Source organism: Mus caroli, unplaced genomic scaffold, assembly GCF_978045245.1.
Source record: "Mus caroli unplaced genomic scaffold, Mus_caroli_1 scaffold_10, whole genome shotgun sequence".
Classification (NCBI taxonomy): Eukaryota; Metazoa; Chordata; class Mammalia; order Rodentia; family Muridae; genus Mus; species Mus caroli.
In genome coordinates, this window is record NW_028227265.1 from 34,507,437 (window position 1) to 34,531,548 (window position 24,112).

Genomic DNA, 24,112 nt, shown 5'->3' on the forward strand with positions numbered 1-24,112 from the left:
GGAGGAGGAGGAGGGGGAGGAGGAGGGGGAGGAGGAGGGGGAGGATGGTTGCTTGGATTTCTTGATGGAGTGGACTCCAGAGCCAGACCACCTGGTTTCAAATCCCTGCCCCTATATTTTCCTAGCTGTGTGCTCTTAAGTTAACTACACCATATTTGGGCTTCATTTCCTTCTCTTGTAAAGAGGATTACAAATCAAACCTACCTCAGCTGTCACTGTGAGAATTAAGTCTACCGCTCATCAAAAAGGGCCTTGAACGGGGGTACGGGGGTGGGGAGGTGGGGGGTGGGAGGGGGTACACACAGGGTTCCACTGTCTCTGTGTACCTTCCGACCAGTGCACTTCCGTCCCTGACTCAGACCCTTCCCCCCAACTCTCTATCCCGTGCTTCCCTCCTTAGGCCTCTGTCTACTGCAGGTGGCCAGCTTGGCCTTCAGAGCACTTGAGGGGAAATTCCTAGAACATGAACCTCCCTTCCGGACAGAGTATCGGGAAGGCTGTGACCCCACCCAGAGAACTTCCCTCCTAGCTGGCCCTGAATGTCACAGGCTGCCAGAAGCTGGACAAGGAGAACAATTGGGGAGGGGGTCTCTTCAGATAGCTAAGGGACCACCACATGGCTCAGGAAAAGTACTGTCCTATTTATCCATTCAGCACATTCCTGCCTGAGCCCCCTCCCAGGCCTACACACACACACACACACACACACACACACACACACATATATATATATATATATATATATATACACACACACACACACACACACACACACACACCTGCCACCCAGCCTCACACTCCAAAGGGTAAGGGCAGCATCATAGGATGGCCCCTAGTGCCTCCTGCAGGCATTCCAAGATCTGGTTACCCTAGTCCCTGCAGCCAGGAGCAGAGGCCCACCTCCTAGGGACCATCTTTCGCCTGTATAGATGAAGAACAGCAAAGCAAACTGGCTTCAGCCACCAAATGGCACCTGCCACAGCACTGCCAGAGCCAATGGTTACTGAGAAGGTAGATTAGCAGCCCCACCCCAAATAGTCACAGCCACATCTGCAGAGTACTGTTCCGGGTTTACCATTTTACAGATGCAGAAACTGAGGCCAGAAAAAGGCCATCTCTCCCAAGAGCACACAAGGCTGCTGCCAAGCCCTCTCCTCAAAAGTTCCTGAGGTACACACCCCCCTGGCTTAGGGTCCCCCAAAGAGAGAAAAGCAGGAGCTGCGGAGGTCACAGGCATACAGCAGGCAAGTCCAGCCTAGAGAGAAGTTGCTGGACTGACAACCCCTTTCAGAGTGGCTGTTATTCTTGACCTCAGCTTCCCGTAAACACGCTGAGAACAGAACACGCTGAGCCAGCCTGATACAATGGATAAAATCACAGGGTCCCCAGGGATTCAACAAGATAGAGGGGGGCTAAGGCTGTGTGAGCCCCCACCATTCCTAGCATGATTGGTTGCTAGGGAAAGGGCCAGCATGGTGGGCAGCAGCAATATTAGAGCTCACTTTCTCTCCCGAGGCCTGAGTCACTTCCCCTGCCATCCTATGTGGACCTGCGTCACCTAGACGCCACCAGCTCCTGGAAAACACATTTCCTCCTAGATGGAGGTGGAAGTTGAATGGGACTAAGAGAGCTCTAAATTAACCCTTCCTGGGCTGTCACCTCACATGTTGAGCGGGACCCCTTTCCACCCACTACGGTTACAAATTAGCTATCCTAAGGGCATCTGTCATAGCTTTAGGTCTTTGCTGGGATGTGCTCTTGGGTTCTGAATGACAGATTTCCACTGTGACCTTCTGCTCAAAGCCCAAGGCCCCAGGAGTATCCAACTTCCTCCCAGCCATATACGGCCCTGTGAGCCTCCCTGACAAGGGCTGGCTTCATCAGAGTTGCTCCAAACTGCCAGTGCACGGGGACCCACCCCAGGAAAGGTACTTTGAAGGACAACGCTTGGGTCCTTGCACAACAGCTCAGGTGTGGCCCAGAGTCTGGCTTTGGCAGTATCCAGTGATTGACAGGCCACCCATGGGGGCCAGGGGGTACCCAGGAGCCAGGCAAGGGTCTGCTGGATTTACTCAGCTGTGAAAGAACAAAATGTGGACAAGAGACAAAGGCAGCCTGCCTCTCCTGATCCCTGTCCCTTCCCCACGACATGATATATGGCCTCCCAGTATTTGGCAGGGAGCTGGTGATCTGAGGGGCCTCCGGCAGGAGATAGAGATAAAGCCAGATCAAGGAAGGCAGGAGTTAACTAGTTTCCAGGTCTGAGTCTCCTGTGACCGACCCAGGGCCTATCAGGGGAAACTGAAGTGGCCTCAGCTTACCATCAGCTACTTTGTACAGTTGTAGAATGTGTTCCTTGGGAGCTATGGAAACTCAGGGAGAGGATGGGAGATGATAGGAGCCTTCACAGTATGAACGTGCAGAGCTGCAAGTGTGTGTGTATGTGTCCTCGAGCCCATGAGTGTGCACTGGGTAAGGAGGAAGGGGAGGATGGCTGGCGTGGACTCCAATCTCTGCGGAGGAGGTGGCTCAGACACATATCCAAGGCCAGAGTAGGAGTGGGGCACAGGGATGAGGGGATCCTCCCCCGAACACCTTCCAGGCTTGGCTCATCAGTACAACTCCTCACTTATAAGCACCACATAGCCACATCTTCAAAGGAGCTGTTTACCAGACCCAGGGGACCTGCACTACCCTTCCCCACTCAGCCAGGGCTCACTAGGCTATGTCCCCAGCTTCTGGGTAAATGCTGGGCTCTGCCTTCTGCATCTGCCCCCCCCCACACTCCACAGTTGGGTGACTGACACCCAAGCAAGCTGACCCCTTCGGAACCTACCCCTCACTGAGAGGGAGCACTGGGGTCACAGGGCAGCACCGTGACTTCAGGCTTCAGGAATCTGTCTAGACTGCACGATAATAAAAATCAAGTTGGCACCTGTCCTAGGGGCTGGCAGGTTCCCAGGTCTTACCCACTAGGGCAAGGCTCACTTTCTGGGTTGCTTGTTTGTTTGTTTTTGTTTGTCTTGCACTTGGCCCAGGCTGGCCTTGAACTCATAGCAATCCCCCTGCCTCAGTCTGTCAGGCACCAGGTTTATAGGCCTGAGCTACCACACTGGGCATGGCTGCAGGTAGGACCATCTAGACCCAGCCTTGCTATATAGGACTACTCAGCTAGCACAGGTCTCACCTTCTTGTGATTTCCTGCCAACATCCATGAGCTGCAATACCCTCTGCCAGCCCTGCCCCATGGGGAAACCGAGGGAGGGGAGCTGTGGGCATTGAGCGCCAGCCCAGCAGAAGACCTGTGGGCACAAAAGGTTCTAAGGCCTCAGCGGCTGACCATTCTGCAGCTTCCTCTTCCTACAACTAGGCATGCACATGGGGGGCCCTAGGAAGGCTAGGGATCATCACCAAGCAGGAGTGAACTAGCCTTGGTTACTTCCTTAACCGCCCTTGCCCACAGGCCCTTCCTATGGTGCTAACTTGTAACACATCCATGGTCCCTGGCTCAGGCTTCCTTTATAGCATCATGGTAGCCAGGAGGCAGCAGACCAAGTGTGGGGCTCAGCAGGGATTTATCCAGAACAATGGAAGGGACTCTGGAACCCAGGTATCCTCCAGCAAGCACTCGGTGCCAGCACCAGCAGCAGCCTTGCCGCAGAGCGGCCCAGGGTCTCAACTCTGTAGCCCACCCACTGCCCACTAATTCTAAAGCGATGCTTATCCAAAGGCAGGGAGCGTTCGATGCAAAGGTCTTCCATCGCAGCCAAGATCACAAAGCAAAGGAGGAGGCACACTGCGACTCAAACCTAGTTCTTCTAACCTCAAAGCAATGGTTTCAGCCACCACGGTTACTGCATCCCTCCCCTCCCTCATTCTCCCTGGCCTTACGGTGGGGGGACTTGCTACTTCTCCTCTGATTAGAGAGACCTTTGGACCCTACTTTGGGCCTTAGCACAGCAAAGACTCTGGTAAGTGCCACAAGTAGAAACAGCACGAAACTTACGGGGGCCATTCCCTAAACCAACGTGGCAGGCCCTTTTCTGCATAGACACCCATCACTCATGTGAGAAACAAGTTCTCAGATGCCCTGGCACCACGGAGAGCATAGCCTATCAGCACGTCTTCATGTAAGTGCACACGTGTATATGCACACACATATACTGTCTCCCGTCCCTTGTTTTCTTTTCTGAGATGTCCCCCAAGGCTATTAGCAAGCACAAGATGAGCCACTGAAGCCATTTAGGTTGCAGTGTTCCCCAGGGACCCTCATCACCATCTCTGACACTTCCAGGCGACAGATCCCCCTGTGAGCTTGGGGTGCATCCAGGACAATCCTGCCTCCCTTCACCTGCAACAGTAGCTCATGGGGAAACAACAGTGCCATACCTAACCGGAAGCAATGCAGTCCAATAGAGCGATCCAGCTCTCCGGGCATTGCCCCACCCCCTCTCCTGTAGTTTCTCTGACTCTCCAGTTGGTCCCAAGATTCCACGGGGCTTTGAGCATCTAAAATCCCGGACTCATTTTTGTCACAGTCACACAGTTGTATTCAATGAGCCACTGTGGTCAGCCTTTCAAATCGGTACACAGGGTCAGCATCTGCCTCTCAGAGCCAGGTGGTACCTACAGAGAGGCTGCCTAAACCTGGAAGCTTGAGCTATCCTGCCTCTCAGTGGGTCTCAGTTTCCTGCTTTGTTAATGGGTAACTATGACCCCGTCCTCTGCAATGGGAAACTATGGTCCCCATCCTTGGCCAATTTAGGGTACGTACATTAGGGGAAAACCTACCTTTGAGCTGGCAGTGAGGGACAAAGAAGATGCACAGCCCTGCCCAGACTTTCTTCCCTTTCAGACTACAGCCATCTCTGTGTCCCCTCTAAGTTCCCCTTTTCCTATCTGCTTTCTTGAGTTGCCCAAGGCCACCCCGCTGGCTTTCTGGGGGCTGCACTGGACTCCCCAAGGCCCAGGCAAAATGCCCGTCTGTGGACTGCAGGATCTTTCTGTTCCCAAGGTCAGCTACCAAACCTCCCTTTTCTCCCCCTCTTTTCTGGCCCAGAGGCTGCCAGCTCAGGGACACAAAGCCAGGCAGCTCCCAACTATGGAGGAGACAGGAGGCACTAACCAGAGCTCCTCCCACCCCCAGCACAAAAAGGTTCTCTCAGCTCCTCTGTGACAAGCAGGTGCCTGCCCCTTCAGGAACACAGCCACACTTATAAAATATAGCTCCAGCAATATAATAAAATACTTCAGAAAGGCAGGGCAGGACTCAAAGCTCTTTGAGCAATTAATACATTTATGTGCTTGTGTTTTGAGATGGTGTCTCTCTATGTAGCCCAGCCTGGCAATGAACTTCTCATCCTCCTGCTTCACCCTCCCAAGTGTTCATATTACAGGCCTGAGCTCCCATTAACACATTTAATCTTCTTTAAAACCTATGAGAAAAAGCCCATGACCCACTGAACGGACAAATGAGAAGCCCCTGGGGAAGCCAAGTCACCCGCTAGGGTCACACAGCAAAGAATGAAGCTTGCATGGGGAATCCAGGCTAGCTCCAGAAGAGACCCACTCTTGAATGGAAAGCTTACCTGCTAGTGAGAGCCTCTCTTTAGAAGTCACAGTGAAATGGTCTCCTTGGGTGAAGCAGACTGCCATCTGCGCAAGACCCCAGTCCAAGGGTCTGCATGAACTTACCCAGGTGACAATGGATCTCAGCTCCTCTCTGGCTCTTCCCAAGGCTGTGGTATTTCCAATTCTCCTAGTCCAGTTATCCCCACTACCCTTCTCTGAGACCTATGCTGTGACAGCTGAGACTCAAAAATGTTCAGCTGGAGAGGGAGGGAGTGTGGCTACCCCTAACCACTTCCTGATGGCTCTCCAGGCTGTTTGCGTCCCCTTAGAGGGCCAGCTATGATGGCCCCCAGGGTCCTGACAACCCACCACCATTAACTACATGTCAGTGTCAGAGGAGGGGGGAGGGAGGATACAGGGCAACAAGAAAGAGAGGGAAGAAAGGAGGCTGTGGAGAAGGAAAGGAGATGGTGGGAAGGGAGAGATGGGAGAAAAAGAAGCCAAAAAGGAGGAGCAAGAATCTACCTGGTTTTCTCTTCCAGGCAAAAGTGACTGGACGAAGCCTCCTGTTTGCAGGCAGCAGACTACTGGAGTAAGGGACACTTTCCTCTAGTACAGGGGGCTGAAGGTTGAATGAAAGCCTGGGTCCCCCCCCCCAGTCACCATCCCCTTACTAGGGCTTCAAACAAAGGGGGCAGGCGGGAAGCTGAGCTGAGAAACTCGGGCCTCCAGCGCCAAGGGGGAGGAAGGGGCGCAGGTGACAGCAGCCCCTGGCAACCGTTCCCCTGGCAACCGTTGGCAGCTGCATGGACTGCGTCACTGCCTGGCTTACAGCGCGGGCTCTCCAACTTGTCTGTACCCAAGCGTGAGAGCTTTCGTCCTGAGGCTGCCTGGGGCTAAAGCAGGTTACTAGCAGGGACAAGAATGGGTCCTAGAGCTTAAGGGATCTGTCTTGGGGGGGACCCCAAAACCTCAGAGCACCCAAGTTCTCTAGAGAAGCAGAAGGGTAGATTTTAGCATGAAATCTCCCAGTGACTTTTTTTTTCCTTTGAGGGGAGAGGCTTGAGGGAAGAAGGTCTTGCAATATAGTTCAGGCAAGTGGGCTGTCTGTGTCTTCTTAGAGGACCAGCTATGTGTGATGCCCCTTTCCTAGGGTCCCCAATAACACCCCACCCCACCATTAGCTATACGCCAGTATCAGGGGAACAGGGAGGGGATACAGGGTTAATGGGAGCAAGAACTTGCTATCTTCCTGCCTCTGCCTCAAGTACAGAGATCACAGATGTGTGCCACCACTTCTAAGCCTCAGAGTGACTTTAACACCAAGTGGTTTGAGAACAGGATGGGAGCGGCGAGACCCTTGACCAAATGAATACCTTTTAGAGGCTGCCACTTGCTGCCTGCCTCCCCATGGCCTTGGTCACAAGCCAGGTGGCAGAGCCTCCAATCCCTACCATTGGCTGCAGTGAACAGAGTGTATGCCATTCTTCCTTGAAGACGCCAAGAGTCTGTCTCCTCCTGGAGGCCTTCCCAGATTGCCACAGCTCACTCATAATCCCCTTGGTGAGCCAGCCCAGGCCTGAGGCTCCTCCGGCTTATCCTAGTGCTCCCAGGCTATGGCAGGAAGCATCTGGGCCCCTCTTTACCTATCCAGGAGGAGAGCAGGACAGAGTCAAGGCTTCTTTCCCCTAACACCGGGAATTTTAGAAGCTCATTTCTACCGCTCTGTATGGTAAGCCTGGCTGAGCCCATGCTGAGACAGGACTCTAGAGTCTGGGGAGGGAATATGATTGCTCAAGGCTACATAGCTGGGAAGGGCAGGGTATGAAACTCAAACACCGATCTCTGAGACGCTTAAGAACCCATCTCATCCAAGCTTGATTTGATTTCTAGACAGAGCACTCACTCCTTTCTACGCGAGCACAGCTCTTACCTCTGTGACACTTTTCTACCCAGTGAGTCAAAAGGGAAAGATATTCATCACGTGGGGTCACCTCTGAGCTCCAAACTTGAACAAGAACAGAGAGAGCTATCTGAAGGCCTCCAGCTCCAGTTGGCAGCAGAGAAGGACGGAGTCAGGCTGGGAAGGCTGAGGCACAGGGTCCCAGCCCTCTGATGCGCTGTGGCAAGCCTTTCCCCAGAGCACCACTGACTCTAGTAGATCTCACGCCTCAGGTGAAAGGGCTGGCTTGGGCCCTGGGAAAGGCAGCTGAGCTTGGAGCCCCAGGCATACTAGCCTAGTGCCTACAGCCCATGGACCCCAGCCAGCAGGCTGCCTCGGTCAGCAGGCCACTATTGTCTCACTGCCAGAGCCTGGGACCATTCAGGCTCTATTTTGGGTCTGGAGGAAGAGGAAAAGAAAGCAAAGAAAGGAGCTGCTGTCCTGGGCAGGGGTGGGGGTAGGGTGGGGACACCTTCCCCTGCCTCCAGAGAGAGCTCCAAGGCCCACTAGCTGGGAAGGCAGCCATATTGGATCAAAGGACCCTAAGACCTCAGAGAAGCTGGTGCAGGGTGCTGAGGTCCCAGAAGGAGGGCACTCAGACTCTTAGCACACACTCAGTACTCACTCGCTATAGCAAGAAACCAGGGCACAGCCACACATTCCCATCTGCAGACCCCTACCCATCTTCACCCATGAGAAACCTGGCAGAGCCAATGACTGCTCAGAAACTGCAGCCTGGGATAGAACCAACTCTGTTCTCACAGAGCTTCTCCGATGCTTACAGAGCAATACAGCTGTCCACACAAGCCAGTGACCCTGGTCCCACCTGTCACCCTACCCTCCTCACACTCACCAAGTCCAGGTGCACCCCAGGGCCTTTGTACCTGCTCCCCTCCCCCATTATGGGTACTTTCTAAGCCCTCCCCTCCAACTGGCCTTCTTGGGCCTTCATTTAAATATCCTCTCTCTTGAAATCCCATCTGTGACCCCCCCAATTCAAAGTGACTTCTGTGTCTCTAGTGACCTGTTCTCTTTTGAGAGCCCTAGGCCATTTCTGAAGTGGCCTTGCAATTAGCTTGTTTGCTGTTCTTCGGTGGCCTTTGCTGTCTTGTTAGTCTCTCTGTGTGTGTGTGCATATGAGCACCGGTGCTGTGGGGCCAGAGGTAGAAGATCTCTATGTCTGGGGTTAAAGGTGGACTAGAGTAAGCTCCCCGACATGGGCGCTGGGAACCAAAGTCCCCTGCTAGAGCAATGTTGGCTCTGTCTCTCTAACCCTGTCCGTCCATCCGTCTGTCTGTCTGTCTTTCAGTCTATCTGTCTGTCTTAGCACCTCTGACACCCCTGCTAGTACAGTATAAGACCACAGCAGCTGCCCAATGAAGCTAGTTGAACACATGAACAAATGAAAAAAATTGAGGCTCGAAGCCAGGCCACAGGCTCTGTCTCCCCAACAGCTGATTCCTGATACTGTAGATTCAGGCTAAAGACAACTGCTTAAGAACAGGGCACTGGGCTGTCGCTAGCCTCTGACTAGGTTAGGAGATCGCATGCCTCTCCTGGGTGTTAGGGCAGTGCAGGGATCCCCAGACCATGCACAGCCTGAGAACTGAGAACCCAGGGCAGGTGCCTCTGAAGACTAGGATGGAGCACACAGAGTTAAGTCACAGCAGGGACCACACACCTGTGAGCCCCATGACGTGCACCCGCCTCCACACCTCCACTGTCATCTTGAGGAGGGGTTTTCTTTCTAATCGAATGGGCCGGCAGAGGAAACAGGCTTAGAAAGAAACTATTTGCCTAGGGCCATGGAGCTGGTAAAACTGGATCCCAATCCAGTCTGACTCCTTCATCTCTATCTCTATGGTGCTCTTGTAGCACGTCACCCTTGCATGGGCAGGGCCACGGTGTAGAGTGCTAGCCGCCCCTGCCATTTGGCAGAGGTGGAGATGGAGGCTCAGAGAGGTTTTACCGAAACCCCAAAGCCTCACAGCTGAGGGGATGTACCAGACCAACCCTCTACACGCATGTGCTGTGTGAACACCACTGTCTTTGCAGATCACGTTTACTGAAGCTTTCCTTTAGAAGGGAGACAGAGATGGGACACCTGCCTGTGTTGAAACCCATGGCAGGGTCTCTAGGGAGACATGCCAAGTGTCTTTCCCAATCACAGCTGGTGATGGCTCCTTCTCTGCCAGACCCTACCAGCAGGGATCCCAAGAGGGTGGGGCAAGCTTCTCGACTAGAGAAGTACAGCTTGCAGGAGTCTGGCAAGAAGGTTCCTTACTGGCCTGCCCACTGCCCACAAGGTGATAGTATAACCAGTGCTGGGGAAGAAGAGCAGGCAGCGTGGACACCCTGCCTAGATTCAGGGCTTTAGGAAGATCAAGAGACCCCAGACCCTGCAGATAGGTGTGTGCCTTTTCTGAACAAAACAACCTCTCTCACCCCCAGCTCCTCACCCCTGAAGGTGTAGTGAGACACACCAATGGGGGAGCTAGGCGCAATGACCATCAAGGCAGTAGTGGGGACATCACTCACAGACATCACCTGATACACTAGAACAACCATGTGCTACTTACTACCCATGTGCTGCGTAACCCTCGACAACACTAAAGGACATGGTCATTTGGTGCCACCCCTCTAGGAATGGAAAAGCTCATGGCTGGAAACAGCTGTGAAGAAGAGCCTCTTGACCCCTCAGGTCCCTTCAAGATCTTCTTTGACCAACTTAACTACTTGCAAGGACGGAGAGCTAACTACCTCCAGTGCAAACAGCCATTTTGACAACACGGGAACAAGTCTGATCACAGGCAAGTGACCAGAGTCCAGGTCTCTGTCACCATGGACTGTCCAAGAACCTTCAACCTGCTTCATCATCTCTGAAGCAAGGATTGAAAATTTCAGCCTCAGAAGTACCAGAGACGGAATGAGGGCTTTGAGCAGTGGAGTGGAGGCTACAGTGGAGACAGGCTTTTGGCCAAACCTAAGCCATTTGGCACGTGCCCAGGTGATGATACAACAGACGGGAATCAGGCCCAGGCTCTGCATGACTCAGCTGTCCTGACCAACCTCTGAGGTCCACCTCTCACATATGTCACATCAGAACAGGTGGGTCACCTACCACAAGGTCAGAAATGCAGGCTTCCAGAAATAAAACTATGCTCCGAGAACTAGTCTCAGCTGGCAATGGCCACCCAACCCAGACCCTAGGGACCAAGGGAACCCAGTACAAAAAAAAAAAAAAGTGACCATGGAGTACTACTTAGGCTGCCAGCCTGGCTGGAACCCAGGCATCTTCTTTGAATCCAGGATGGTGGCCAAACAGTAGGCAATGCCTAAGAGTCACCTTCCCTTGCTATGCCTTTTGCAAACGTGTGCTCCACCTCTTTCCCCTGCACTTGAAATTCTAAAGAGAAGCCTCAGCTAAATGACTGTAATACTAACTGTGAAGTCATCTCTCTCAAAGACTGCAGAACCCAGGAAATCTGGTGACCCTAAGATAGTGTCAAAATGGGCTGCATTCCCGCTACTGCTGAGCATCTGCGAGTAATGAACCCAAACCATAAACCACTGAGAGACTTCTCTTGCAGACAAGTAACATCTGTCTAATGGGCCACGGGAGATCTGGAAGGTCAAGGTCAGCAGTGTCCTCCCGGGAAAAGGAGGATCAGACACCGTAGATGGCAAAGACTGCTCATCATGTGCAGTCTGTCCACAATCATACTGCCGTCCTTTCCAGACAAGAATGTCTGTGCACCCAAGGACCCCAGATGGAACTCTGAGGAAGACAGTCCCAAAGGAGGTGACTCTTGAATAAAAATGATTGGTTTTCAAGAGATACCCAGGCCAGAGTCTGACAGTATGGTCCCAGGTCTTAGGAGGCAGGATTGAGTCTCAGACAGGACAAGCCTCAGAACAGCAACCAAGACCCTGTCAGTGGAATATCTGAGGGCATGGGCTATCTATGGTTTGAAGCCTTCCTGATGACATGACATCTTGAGATGGGGCAGACTGTTTCTCTGGGATAAGTTTGTTGCCACTCTGCCAAAGAAGGTTCCAGAAATGGTACCACTAGCAGCGCAGCACAGCACTTACGGAACTGGGAAGGAAGCACTTAAAGTCTCACGGCTCTCAAGATGCCATTGTTACTACTCCTGCTTTAAAACTAAAGGAAACCAGGGGGCAGGGTAAACACACCCTTCCAAATTCACACAGCTGAAGACGCTCAGATGGAACCAGGCCGACACTGAGTCTACACTCCTAACCACCCATCTGATCTATGCTAGGGCACTGCCAAAGTGGGAGATTGAGAAGGTCTGGGGGCAGATTAGGATGAAGGCCACTTCTCCTGAGCCTTAGCGACCTGTGGCTATTCCCTTCGCTCCCCACAGTGCCTCTTAGAGATCCAAGTATCTTCATCCTCGCCTTACTGCAAATGAGACTCAAAACAAGCAAGTTGCTTGCCAAACATGGCAGCTCCTGGTCGTCATCTCAGCACATGGGAGGCTGAAGTGAGGAGACCATGAGTTTGAGGCCAGCCTGGGCTACATAGTAGTAATACCCTGTGTGAAAAAGCAAAAGGAAAGAGTGGAATTGAAGAGGAGGGGAGGAAAAGAGGAAAGAGGACAGGAGAGGGAGGACAGGATGGAGGGGGGGTGAGGAGGACAGCATCACTTGCTCAAGGTTACTCTTCCAGGATCTGAATTTAGTTGAGATTCAAGCACCCCTGAGCAGGGCTTACTGAGGACTCCCAAAGGTGCAGCCTACTGATTGTACATTTGTAGCCCATGCTGCCCTGGGTTTTTGCAACAGATCTTACAAGAGATGGTTCTGGTTCTTTCCACTCACAGGCAGGGAAGCCGAGGCCCAGAGAAGCCATGATCTTGGACAGTGTAATGTGAGTCTCTGGTGCTCACCCACTTTCTGCTACAGAAAGTGGGAATCCAGGCAGATATTGCTGGGAGGAGGAAGGCAGAGGCCTAGGGGGACAGAAGGGTAGGATGAAGAAGCAGGAAGGACCGTTTTCTATCTCGTCATTCTAGAGTCAAAGTGGCCCTGAAATGGGAAAGGCAGGCTGAGGCTATTAGCCACAGAACCATGGACCATGGACTTGAGAGCCAGTCCCTCATCCCCAGACCATCTCCCATTAGTGCAGAGAGGACTGCCTGCTGATGTGGGATGCTCCGCCAACTTCTCAGCTCTAAGCTCTTATCTCTGCCTGCCTGGAACTGCATCCACACATCACTAAGGGCAGTGCTAGCCCAGGAGCCTGGTGCCCAACCACCCATGCTAGCCTTGCTGCCGGCACAGATTGGACTAGTCGGGGGCAAGTTGACTCGTTCCAGTGTCCAGCTCCCCCACAGGCCTTGGAGATAAGAAGTGACGACTCCGACTTCAGGATGCCTATCCATCCAGTAGGAGCCAGAAAGATGAATGCTAACTTCCCATGATTCCAGTGCTATTCTGCGTGTTTTTGTGTTAACTCTGCGATGCTCGGAGCAGCCCCCTGAAGATGTGGTTAAAGACAAGGAAACAGAGCCCACACAACCAGAAAGGAGTATAGTCAAGTCTTCTTTGACAACTGTGCCTGAATCCCATCGCCAAATGCAAGGGCTTGCCAGTGGTGGGGCATGGGCACATGCCTGCCTACAGATAGCTTAGGACCCAGACAAGGACCTCCTTGCCTCCCAAGAGAGGCAGAAAACAACAATGAGACATGGAGCCCTAAAGATTTGGATCCCTTACCAGGGAAGCCTCCTCACCCCTATTCCTTGTCTCTAAAGTAAGCAATGAGTCCAGAATGGAACGTTCAGGATTGTTCTAATCCAGGCTGGGCTTCTAGAGAACCTGGAGAGTTCAGAGCACATGGGGCCCCAGACAGTATCTCAGGCCACCTTACGCCGGGCAGGTCAGTGATTAGCAGAGAGCTACTACCCTTAGTCCCTCTCCTCAGTAGCTCAGGCCTGACCTCAGAATCTACAGACTCCCTCAGGGGCCCTCAGCAACTCCAGATGGGGCTGGAGGTCCAGAGCCTGGAGCAGGGACAAGCTCTCAGCCGAGCAAGGGATGGCTTGCCAGTGCTCCACCCACTATATCTGAGAGGCCCCTTTGTGCCAGCCCTGCCCCACCCCCTACTTGCCATCTGCCAGGTCCCTGGAGGCTGGTCACCCTCGGCTGCCAGGCGCACTCACATGATGCCCCCATCTGATGTGAGTCAGAAAGTAGGGCCACCCTGAGGACCTCCACCCCGAGGGGAGGGGGGCACAACACTGAAGTTTGGGTCCTGTGTTGTCACACATCCCCCAACCTCCCCACCAGTACCTCTAACACCCTCATCAAGGGCCTGCCCCTTCCCCTACTGACTAGAAGCTCATCCTGCATCCCGAATCCCAATGAGGGCTCAGCATCCACTGGACGGGAGGTCACCCACAGTGGCCACCTTTATGGCTGTCCTGTCCATGTCTCTTCCTTGTCTATGCAGAATCTTGATAAGCAGGCCATCCCCACAGAATCTGTCATAACTCTGTCTACTCTCTTCATTTCCCTTCCTTGTGGTTGAACTATCAGTTCTACTTCTTTTCCATTAACCAGGAAGCCATCCCTAAGCCTGAGACTCAGCAGCCAGGGGACAAGCAGCCAGGTCAGACCCACAGTGTTCATCCTCTGCCCTGCTCACCCTGCTGCCCGGTCCTCTCACTATCGCTTCCCACGGCACAGGAGATTGAGACCCTCTGATGTAACCCATGTCATGCTGCAGTTCTGTGGCTGGCACCATGTTTCTGAGCTTTCATTGTTCCCCCAAATTCTCCCCATATTATATTCTCTGCCATGGACATTCCACACATCTATGCCCAGACCCCGCCCCTCCCTCTTCCCTTCTACCCAGTTTAGGGCCAGACTCACTCCTCCTTTCTCACAGACCCAGAGCTCCTGTCATCTCCTCCCCCCCTGCAATCAGACCTTCTTACCAGCCTGTCCCTAACAGGATGGCGGCGCCACATACAAGCTGATTAGGACAACCTCAACCTCCTAGCCAAAGATCGCACCAGGAGCCAGGAGCCCCCTGCCCCAGACTCTAGGAACCAAGTCCTCAGCCCACACGGAGGCACAGTGGTTAGGGTCACCCCCCATGCCAATTTAGCAACCCAAAGAGAAGCCGGTTGCAGTGACTTTGACCAAGGTGGATCAGGGTGGGATGTATCTCAAGTTCCTGGGGCTCTAATAACAAAAGGAGATAAAAGTCTGGCCCCAAAAGCTAGTACAGACCCTGAACAGGGCAGGGAGGACCACACAGGGACTGGCCTAAACTCTGGGGTCCCCTTGGCAGCCTGCAGCACTCAATGACCAGAGCTTGCTCTTTCAGCGGTCTCCAAATCCTGGAGGGCTGCTGCCAGGAGGGAGCCGTTTGCAAGTTCCAACTGACCTTTGCCTCATTGCTCACTGTGCAGCACACAGTAGGCACTTCATGCTTCAAATCAGCAACCTCCCTTGGCCTTCTGAAGGAGGCACAGGATTTCTCCACCCATGTCACCCACCCCATGACACGATGGCCCAGGTGGAAAAGGGGTTCTGTCACTATTCACCCCAGCCCCCTCCCTCAGTAAAACGAGCCCCTTAGAGGCCCTAACGGTCACCACACAGAGATGGCTGGTTGGAGAGTGGGGTTAGACAGGAACCCTGCCCCCATTTCCTATACTAGGGGAAGGGGACTGAGGTCCTATCAGGCCCAGGCAGCTGGGGCCCTGAGGTCTTGTGGTTAGTGGGTAAGGAGCTCTTGGCGCCTTGGCTTCCCTTCCCAGGATCTTCATTCCAGGTGCCTCCTGTTCAGACCAATGTTGCACTGTGCCTTCGTTCCTTGGTCAAAAGTTGTTACTGCCCTGGTTCTCTAGGGGCCCCTGTCCTGTCCCTAAGAGATAGACGAGGCCACTGTCAGGGGCACCATGCTCAGCCTACCACAGTGCCCTCTTCCGGAGCCTGGCTCTCCATGACTCTGGACTTGCTGTGTGACCTCAGACAAGCTGCCTGCCCACTCAGAGTCTCCCAACTCCCACATGGCTTCTTCACAGCCCAGGCAGGCCTTGAACTTGAGAGCCTACCTACCCCTACCTCCCCAAATACCAGGATTACAGGTGAATGCCACAGCCTAAGGTGAGAACAGCCAGTCTATCAAAAGGCCCAGAGCGTTGCCACCACACTGCTGGGCCCAAGACTGAACCACACCAGTGGAGGCTTGGTTTCCCAAATGCTCAACAACTAATGGCTCCAAAAGTTCTGGTCCTTCTGACGCTATCCTCTTTCTAGGCAGCTCTCAGTTTACACACATCTCTACCCCTGCGGTGCACTAAAGCCCCCTGCCACCCCCCCAGATCCCTTTACATTCTACAATCTCTGTTTAACAGCCACATGCCCTCCCCATCTACTCCCACCCACTGGCTGCCCTTAGTCCGGTACCTGGTGCCAGGCGGCGGGTTCTGGAAGGAGCCAGGCAGCTGAACCACCTTTCAGGATTCTCCTCCAATGCTGAATTTTGCAGTCTGGGTCTCTGGGTAAGAGTGTGAGCTAGAGCGAGCAAGTGCACTGGCTGGGAGTGGGGGGAGGCTTTGGGGAGGCTCCTACCAAGCCAGCAGTCCCTTCTCTATAGTGGATAGAGCCCAGGCAGCAGGCTGTGTGGAGCTGGAGAACCCGGAGAACTGGGGGAGGGCCGGGACACCCTCCTGCTCAGCTCCTCCCTTCAGGCTGGAGATGAGATGACTGGCTAACTGTGAGTCATGGCTTTCTCAGAGGGAGGCAGGAGGAGGCAGGGCTGACTGACAGAGGTGAGGCAGGGACCCTGGGGGATGCCCGTGACTCAGGCCTGGCAAGTGGGGACCTGGGTCTCTCCTCTCATCATCCCAGACCCTGGTACCAGTTTCAAAAATGGGTATGAGCTGGGATGAGTGTGTCTCCTCACATACCCACCCCCCATCATTAAGTCCCTGGGGGCTCCCCTGAAGTTCTTTCAAAGCAATCAGTTTGCCATGGCAACAGGCTACTCAGCTGCTGCTGCCCCTTCCTCCCGGCCCAGCCAACAACTACCCCTTCCTGAAGGACAGTCTAACCTCCGTGGCAGCAGGCAGAGCCGGTGCTGACTGGCAGAGCGGAAGGCACTCCAAGAGGAAGGGGGTGTCAGGCCGCCTGGCTGGAGGCCATATGTGGCTGACTGCTGACCCATGTCTCTTGAGCGTCTTCCCAGCAAGGAGCCAGACCAGTCTCCCTCAGTCTCAACCTTTCAAAACTCACATCCTGGACCCGAGACACACACACACACACACACACACACACACACACACACACACACCAGGGACTTCTGGAAATAGCCTTTTTTGAGTCTGTCAGCTGAGCCAAATGGGAAACTGAGGCTCAGGTAAAGAGCCCTTCCAAAACCTCAGAAAGAGCAATTTGAAAATGGGCCAACCCCATCATGCCCACTCTGGCTGCTGTCTGTTGGCTATTCTGGCTGAGGTTCACAGGTCCTGCACGGCAAGGATGGGGGTGGGAGGGGGGAGAGGGGGGAGGCGCAGGGCAGGGGGGAGTGTTTTGGATAAGCATGGCCCTTCAGAGTAAAGGTTCCTATCTTTGCTCTCCCATACTCCATACCGTGTGAGCCAAATGAAGCGCCCATGAGGATTTCACAACCTAATGAGGGCAAGTGGCAACAATAACAATAATGGCGGTAACAAAGTAACAGCAATCACACCGGCTGCGTTCCAGCCTTCCCGCCTCCTCCCTGCTTCCCAGCACCTGCCCAGACAATTAATGCATCTCAAGGAATTCTCCAGGAATGTGGTAATGAAGAAGGAAAAGGGCAAGGCAGAGAGAGAGAGAGAGAGAGAGAGAGAGAGAGAGAGAGAGAGAGAGAGAGAGAGAGAGAGAGAGAGAGAGAGAGAGAAGATGCTCAGGGAAGTTAGTTAACTTCTTCAAGGTCTCACAGCTGGGGACGTAGAGGGGGCAGGCAGGCAGGAGCCCAGGGCACCTGGACACCTGGAGCCTGCACACCACCACCACTATGTGAGATGAGACATCAGAGACAACCAGGGACTTATCCAAGGCAGCACAGCTAAGACACAGCTGGGTCTCTGGCTCTCAGCAAACATCCAGTAGGGACAGGCCCTTAACCTCATCATCTCCACCATGTCTCCACCACACAGAAGAGGCCCATGTATAGAGTGAGCAAGGGGGCTCTCAGCCACACCCTTCAAAGGCTGGCTATGGACCAAATAGCTCCAGAGTCCCGGCTGGATAATAGAGAAATCAGGAAATTCAAGGAAAGGAGACCCTCAGAAGAACCTTCTAGGGGGACAGCAGTAGCCTGGAGAGGCGGGGAGAGCTATTTTTGAAGGAAGTAGGGCTAGATAGTGGAAGGTTTTAAGTGAATGGAACTGAAGTCTAATCCAAGGCACAGGGGCATCTCGGGAGGTGTTTGAGCACAGGAAGGATATCTGTGCTGGGTGCTCAAATTATGTAAATTTACCAGAAACCTCAGATTTCAGATGTGCCCCAGATCCATTCCATAAGAACCTAAAATTTAACAGGATTCCCAGGTGGCTATCGTTTTTTGGCAAAGCTTAAGTAGGCCCATCTCTACTCTACGGGATTGAACTGGGTGGGCATGGTGTAAGAAGTGTGGACAGGTGGCTGGGCTCAGGCCCGGGCCTTGAAGATGGAGACAGAGAAAAGCTGGGGTGAAGATTCTCATCCAAAAGACCAAAAACAAGGCTGAGGAAAGTCAAACAGGGAAAGGCGAAGTATCAAAAGCATCTCTGACATGTATAATCAGGGGTGGGGTACAGATCTGGGAAGAGAGAAAAGGCCGGCAATCTGCAGCATGCAGTATTAGGGAACCACATGTCCTCTCTGGTTCCCATGGCTACTGGAAGCACAATACCAGGGCCCAACCAGGGGAAAAAAAAAAAAGCAGCAGCTCCACAGGGAGGGTTGTGGGATTACAGGCTGGTGACAGAGCCAGCATGGGTTGGGGACCACAGAAAGCTGATGGGTGCCCCTTCTTTATAAGAAATGGAAGAGAGATGATACTGATGCTGGTCCCTGGCCAACTGGGTACAGCAGACTCTGCCAGCTGGTGACTTGGGTGAGCATCTCTGCCCAGCCACCCCTTTGCTGTCAGTCGAAGACAAAAACCAGCGCCTGCTCCCTGGGCACTGAGGAGAGACCTTCAGGGACACATGGACCCCGGGGACAGGGATAAGAAACAGTGCTGCTTACGGTGGCTACTGCCTGAGGCAAGGCCTGAGTGTGCACAGAGGACAGAGTATGTGGCTGTTGGAACTTCAAGGGGACCTTCAGGCCTCAGTCTTTCCAATCTGCCTGATAGAACAGGTTACACAAGCTGGCCTTGTCAAGAGCAACGAGCTGTGTCCACCCTTGCCAAGGGGCCTGGAAACCCATTGCCTGATCAGAGGTGGGTTTTTAACCAACAAAAAGAGTTCAAGTACAGGTTTCTCTTGCAAGCTCAATGTCCTTGTATATTTTAGAGCACAATACCCAGCCCACTGATGTTAACAGGGGCACAAGGGCATAAAGCTCCACCCTGTGAACATCCAGTGTCCCTTCTATACAACAGGAATGTCTAGACCATTTTACAGAGATGGAAACTGAGGCACAGAAAGGGGACCTTCCCAAAGCCACCCCACAATCCAGTAGCCTGGAACACAGAAGACGTGCTAAGGCTGTGCTCCTCCGTCCACCTCCCTGCTCCCTTCATTCCCGTGGGAAAGCCTCCCACCCACAAGTGTGGGGGTAGGGGGAGCCACAGCCCCATGATAACGCCACCTCCCGTCACATCGCCCCAGGGTCCTGCAAGGATGGGGGGGGTGTCCATGTGACTCAGCCACACTTACAAAGGCAGCTGTGTGCCAGCGCTCAGGACAGCCTTCCCCACTGGGGGGGCATCCCTTCCCCTAGCAAGGGAGGAGTCAGAAAATATGGCTGGTCCAAGAGGAGGGGAAACAGGGGCCTCCTCGACCATAAAAGTGGGCTGAGCCTCATAGGGATTCAAGTCTGGGCTTGGGGTTCAAGGACAACATAGCAGATAATGTGGAATCAAGTCTCAGGACAAGATGTGAGCTGACTCTGCCCAAGTCAAGTATGCCTGATTTCTGAGACCTTATTTGGAGTCCACTCTAGGTCCATGGGAATGGAGCCAAGCAGGTTCTGCCTGCATTTACCTGCCTCAGATTTCCAAAGCCCTAGGTTGCGGTCTGAGGCAAGTCCCATATCCTAGATGCTAGCAGAAATTCTTTAATCCCCTCATGGCCACAGCACTGTCCCTCTTCACCCCTTGTGCCAAATAGAAGTGGTAGACTTGTCATAAGCCATAGGAGTGGGTGGTGTTTTCTCCTACAGCCCTGCCAAGGGGTTTACACTAGGAGAGGGAAGGAACCCCCTAGCCCAGTGTCATGGCTGGAACCAGCATTTGACTTTCAGGACAGTTCCTTCCCCCAGGTCTCTCTTTCTGGCCCCAATGATATTTGATGGCATGCCAATGAGAAGTGGTCTTGGTCCCTGGCATGGGCACACCACCTTTCTCCCTGTGCTCACCTCATTCCTGACTGCAGGGAAGAGGCCAATCCAGTGTCTTGTTCCCTAGCCAAGTTCATGCTGGCTGCCTCCAAGGCCATCCCCCACTGACTGCCCTCAGAGGTGGGCATACCTGGTGCCCAGCTACCTGAGACAGGCAAACTGGCTAAGAACCGCCTGTTCATGTTGTGGCATGACGGAATGTCTGACCCTCAGTTTAGCCACCCCCGCTCCAAGAGCCCTCCAGTAAGAGGGGGTGGATCCAGCCAGATCTTGCTCAGAGAGTCATATGGGCCATGACCCTGCCTCTCAGCATTCAGAAGCCCCTGAGCCCAAGGCAAAGATGAGCACCTTGAATAAGCCCTCACCAATCCTGTCAAAAGTCTGGTGCCTGTTCTTCAGGATCCAGAGGCCTGGGGTCCTCCTGTGAGACCCTACCCATCTCTAAACAGAGGTTCCCTCTGCAGCCCAAGTGATCAGAAGGAGTTGTTATGATGAGGTCTTCCTCTCAGGGTGAAGACTTCCACTCAGCCGCTTCAGAGTGTGACTCTCTGACCTGTCCTCTGCTCAGAAGCAGGCTGACCCACGGGAGCCACTGACTGAGACTGCAAACCACTCTCCACGACACTCTAGTTCCTCCCAGTATAGCCCCAAAGCCCTCCATAACTGCCACGGGAGTCTAGCATCAAATTGCTGGGCTTTGATCTTTCCGTGCCTCAGTGTTCTCATGTGTAAAAATGGGTACGGCACCCTCCTGACCACTGGATTTGCTCTTGAGCGTGTGTTGAAATACATGCATGTGTGCATGTTTATGTGCACATGGGTGTGGAGGCCAGAAGTCAACCCTGTGTGTGTCTTCCTCCATCACTCTCCATCTTACATGTTAAATGTTCTAGGAATTAGGCTGTGTGTGTGTGCGCGTGTGTGCGCGAGTGCACATGTGTATGTGTGCACATGCAGGTAACAGTGCCACTGTCTTGCATGTGGAGGTCAAACGATAACTCACAGAAGTTGATTCTTTCCTTGCCTCATGTGGGACCCAGAGGTCTAACTCAGGTCATCAGACCTGAAGGAAAGTCCTTTAGCCTAAACACCTTGGTGGCCCTTCAAATTACTTTTGGAGACAGAGTTTCTCACGGAGTCTGAAGCTCTCTGATTCAGCTAGACTTGCTGGAGACCCTCCTGTCTCTGCCTCTCTCGGATACAAGCACAAACCACCAAGCTCAGCTTTTTACTGTGGTGCTGGGGAATCCAAACCCAGACCTTCATGCTTCCACAGCAAGCATGTTTGCCAGCTGAGTTATCTCCCTAGCCCCTTGAGGCTGCTCCTAAAATATCTCCAGTGTGCAGGAACAGAGGGACTTCGGCCCTCCACAGAAGCCACCCTGTCTCAGCTAGAGAGCTAGACACAGTCTGAGGTGACTAGCATTCCCCAAAAAGGCCATGTCAGCTACTGTCAACTGTTCCACACTTGTGCCCGGTCTATGCCACCCCTCCCCGGGTCCTGTTCTGAGGTTTGAGTGGAAGCTGCTCAGATACCAGAATTGGTCCAGCTGTCTCTGATCAAGCAGAGAAGCATTATCTCCTCGGTGCCAAGGCAGGCAGGGAAGCCCAGAGAGGTTTAGGGACTACCCACAAGACAGTACAGCCCCGTATGAAGAATGGGTAGGTCATGTTTCATCTTACAGAGAACACTATGCCAGGTCACTCACTGCCAGTCTCCAGGACCGGAATCATGGCTGTGCCCTCATGTGCGACCACATCCCCTTCTCAATACATACACAGCACAGATGCGTTTGTGAGATGTTGGCTGGGGAGACTCACTTGGGAATTCACAGACACTCGTTTCCTCACCCAAAATCCCCCTAGACTACCGCCACCTCCTTCCCTTTTTCCCTCCCCCTTTTCTCTCAAGACAGCATCTCTCCACATAGCCCAGGCTGGCCTGGAATTCAAAACTGATCTGCCTCAGCCTCCCTAGTGTGGCGATTACACCCCGCCCATCTCCAGCACTTCTCTTTTAATACAATAAAAAGCTGGGATCCTAAGTACTTTGTAGAAATCCCACAGAGCATGGGGCCTCCTAGTCCCGAAGACCTCGCCTCCCCCAACACCTCCTGCCTTCTGCATGCCCCTCTGCCCAGCTGCCAGGGAACCCCCCGGGGTCTCCCACTAAGTGCTGGGGTGCAGGTGGCGCAGGCGGCATAATGGAGTGATAACAGATGCTCATTAGCAGGGGCCCACCGTGCAGCCCACACGCCTCAGGGAGCCAGACTGGCAGAGGCAAACAGCGGCGCCAGCCGCCCACCTTTGTCTGGTTGAGTGGGGGCCGTGAGCTAGGGCTGGGGGCTGGGCACTGGGGCTTTAGAAGCCATATATGATTTGACATCCGGGGCCCCGTCTACTTCCATCATGGTACAGCTAGGGACATGGGTCCAGCTGGAAGGAATGCCAGGGTCCCATCAGAGACCATGGCAAGCCTGAACTTTTTCCTATCTGGGTGCATCTTTGGGGTTACCATGTGGGGGAAGCAACTGGTAGGAGGTGTGCACTCTTGTGACCCCCTCTAGTGACTCTTGGAGACGGGGTGACAAACCTGGGCTGACAGGCAAGGGGACCTGTGGCTGGCAGCCGCAGAGAGACATATACATGAGCTCTATCTACCCTTTTGCTGGCTTACCAGGAAAGGCTGCCTGCCTCTTCCTCCTCAAAAGTCAAACAACCAAAGTGAGCTGCTGCTAAACCGGTTCCTCCCCCCCCCCCCCCGCCCCCGTGGATCTCAGGAGGAAACTGCTTGGGGAGCACTAGGGACGAAGGGAAAAATGGGGTTCATGCCGCCAGTCCTCATCCACACGCCAGGGTCCAAGCTTCACTCTGGCCCTCGTGGCAGTGATGCCCTTCTGAGCAAAGAGGGACACAGCTGGCCAACGTGTTCCAGTGCCCCCTCGTGAGCACGCCCAGCCCCACACTCTGAGCCGCAAGGAGTATCCTAGGACCAGCTAGAACCTCAAACTCAGTCGTTACCTGGGAGATACGATCCAGCACACACTCGAGAACCCCCAAACACTGCGCTGAACCTTAGACTAAGGTCAAGCGGGTCAGGCCAGGCGAAGTCCATGCCGTACCGACTGCCCTCTCTTACCTCCGTCTCGCACTCTGAACAGCAGCGTCTTGCCTCCAAGCCTAGGCAGGCACTTCTGTTAACAGCCTTTGCTGCTAACGTCTCCTCCTCCTTCCAGGTGCCCAGCACTTAGTCTGAGCCTGTCTAGGCAGCTGTGAACTCAATCCAGGTGAGGCTCCGCCTACCCGGCTAGCTTCCGGTGCCAAGTGCCCTCTAAAACTCCTAGGTTTCCTAGCGAGGTTTGACAGAGTTTTCAGACTCCATGGACTTTGGGGATTTTTTCCCTAGACAGTAAAAGCTGCCCCGTGGGAGGCCGGGATCACGCTGTCTCTGAGCTTCAGAGACCCTTTCAGGCTGTGGGAGGCATGCCGCCACGCCCACACACACCTGCAAACTGCCAGCCCTTTGTGGCTTCTCCAGCCTCTTCAGAGCCATATCCTGTCTGCAGCGCCATTCACACCAGCCACAGGCTGGATGCAGGAGGGCTCCGGGGTTGTGGGTGGGGCCCTCACAGTATGTCCTGCTAGACTCAGGTGGGATCAGAGCAGGCAGAAGGTGAGGGGGCAGGAACTGGAGCTTTTTGCTAGGGATGAGAGGTGGCAGCTGCCCCAGGTATCTTGGAAGGGGGCCAAGGGGAGAAGTCCAGGCGATCTCCACCCTGCAATGGAGAGAGGCCTCGTGCAGGCACTTCCCTCAGACCCTGCCACCCACCTCTCTTTCAATGCTCTTTCAGGCACGAGTATGTGGGCGGGGTATGTGTGTGAGTCCTGATGCACACACCCAGCTCCCAACATAGAGACTTGCTGGCTGAGCCATACTTCCCTCAGGACGCCAATCCAAGCAGAAGCTGATCCTCTGAGCAAGGGGTATGAAATACTGTTGTGGACCAGGCCCATGGGGTT

The 24,112-nt window shown here is 53.8% G+C and overlaps 1 protein-coding gene across 3 annotated transcripts in view; it reads right to left on the reverse strand.

The window, feature by feature from the left end:
- Adgrg1 (adhesion G protein-coupled receptor G1) overlaps positions 1-23,414 on the reverse strand; it is a 36,963-nt gene extending 13,549 nt beyond the window's left edge. The window contains exon 1 of one of the 3 annotated variants that reach the window (XM_021170109.2): positions 23,232-23,414. The gene's annotated coding sequence lies outside the window, so the exon portion shown is untranslated. Of the gene's footprint in view, positions 1-15,964; positions 16,216-23,113; positions 23,192-23,231 lie in introns of those variants that run through there. The other 2 variants (XM_021170108.3, XM_021170110.3) reach the window with 2 other exon arrangements.
- Positions 23,415-24,112: the final 698 nt, after the last annotated feature.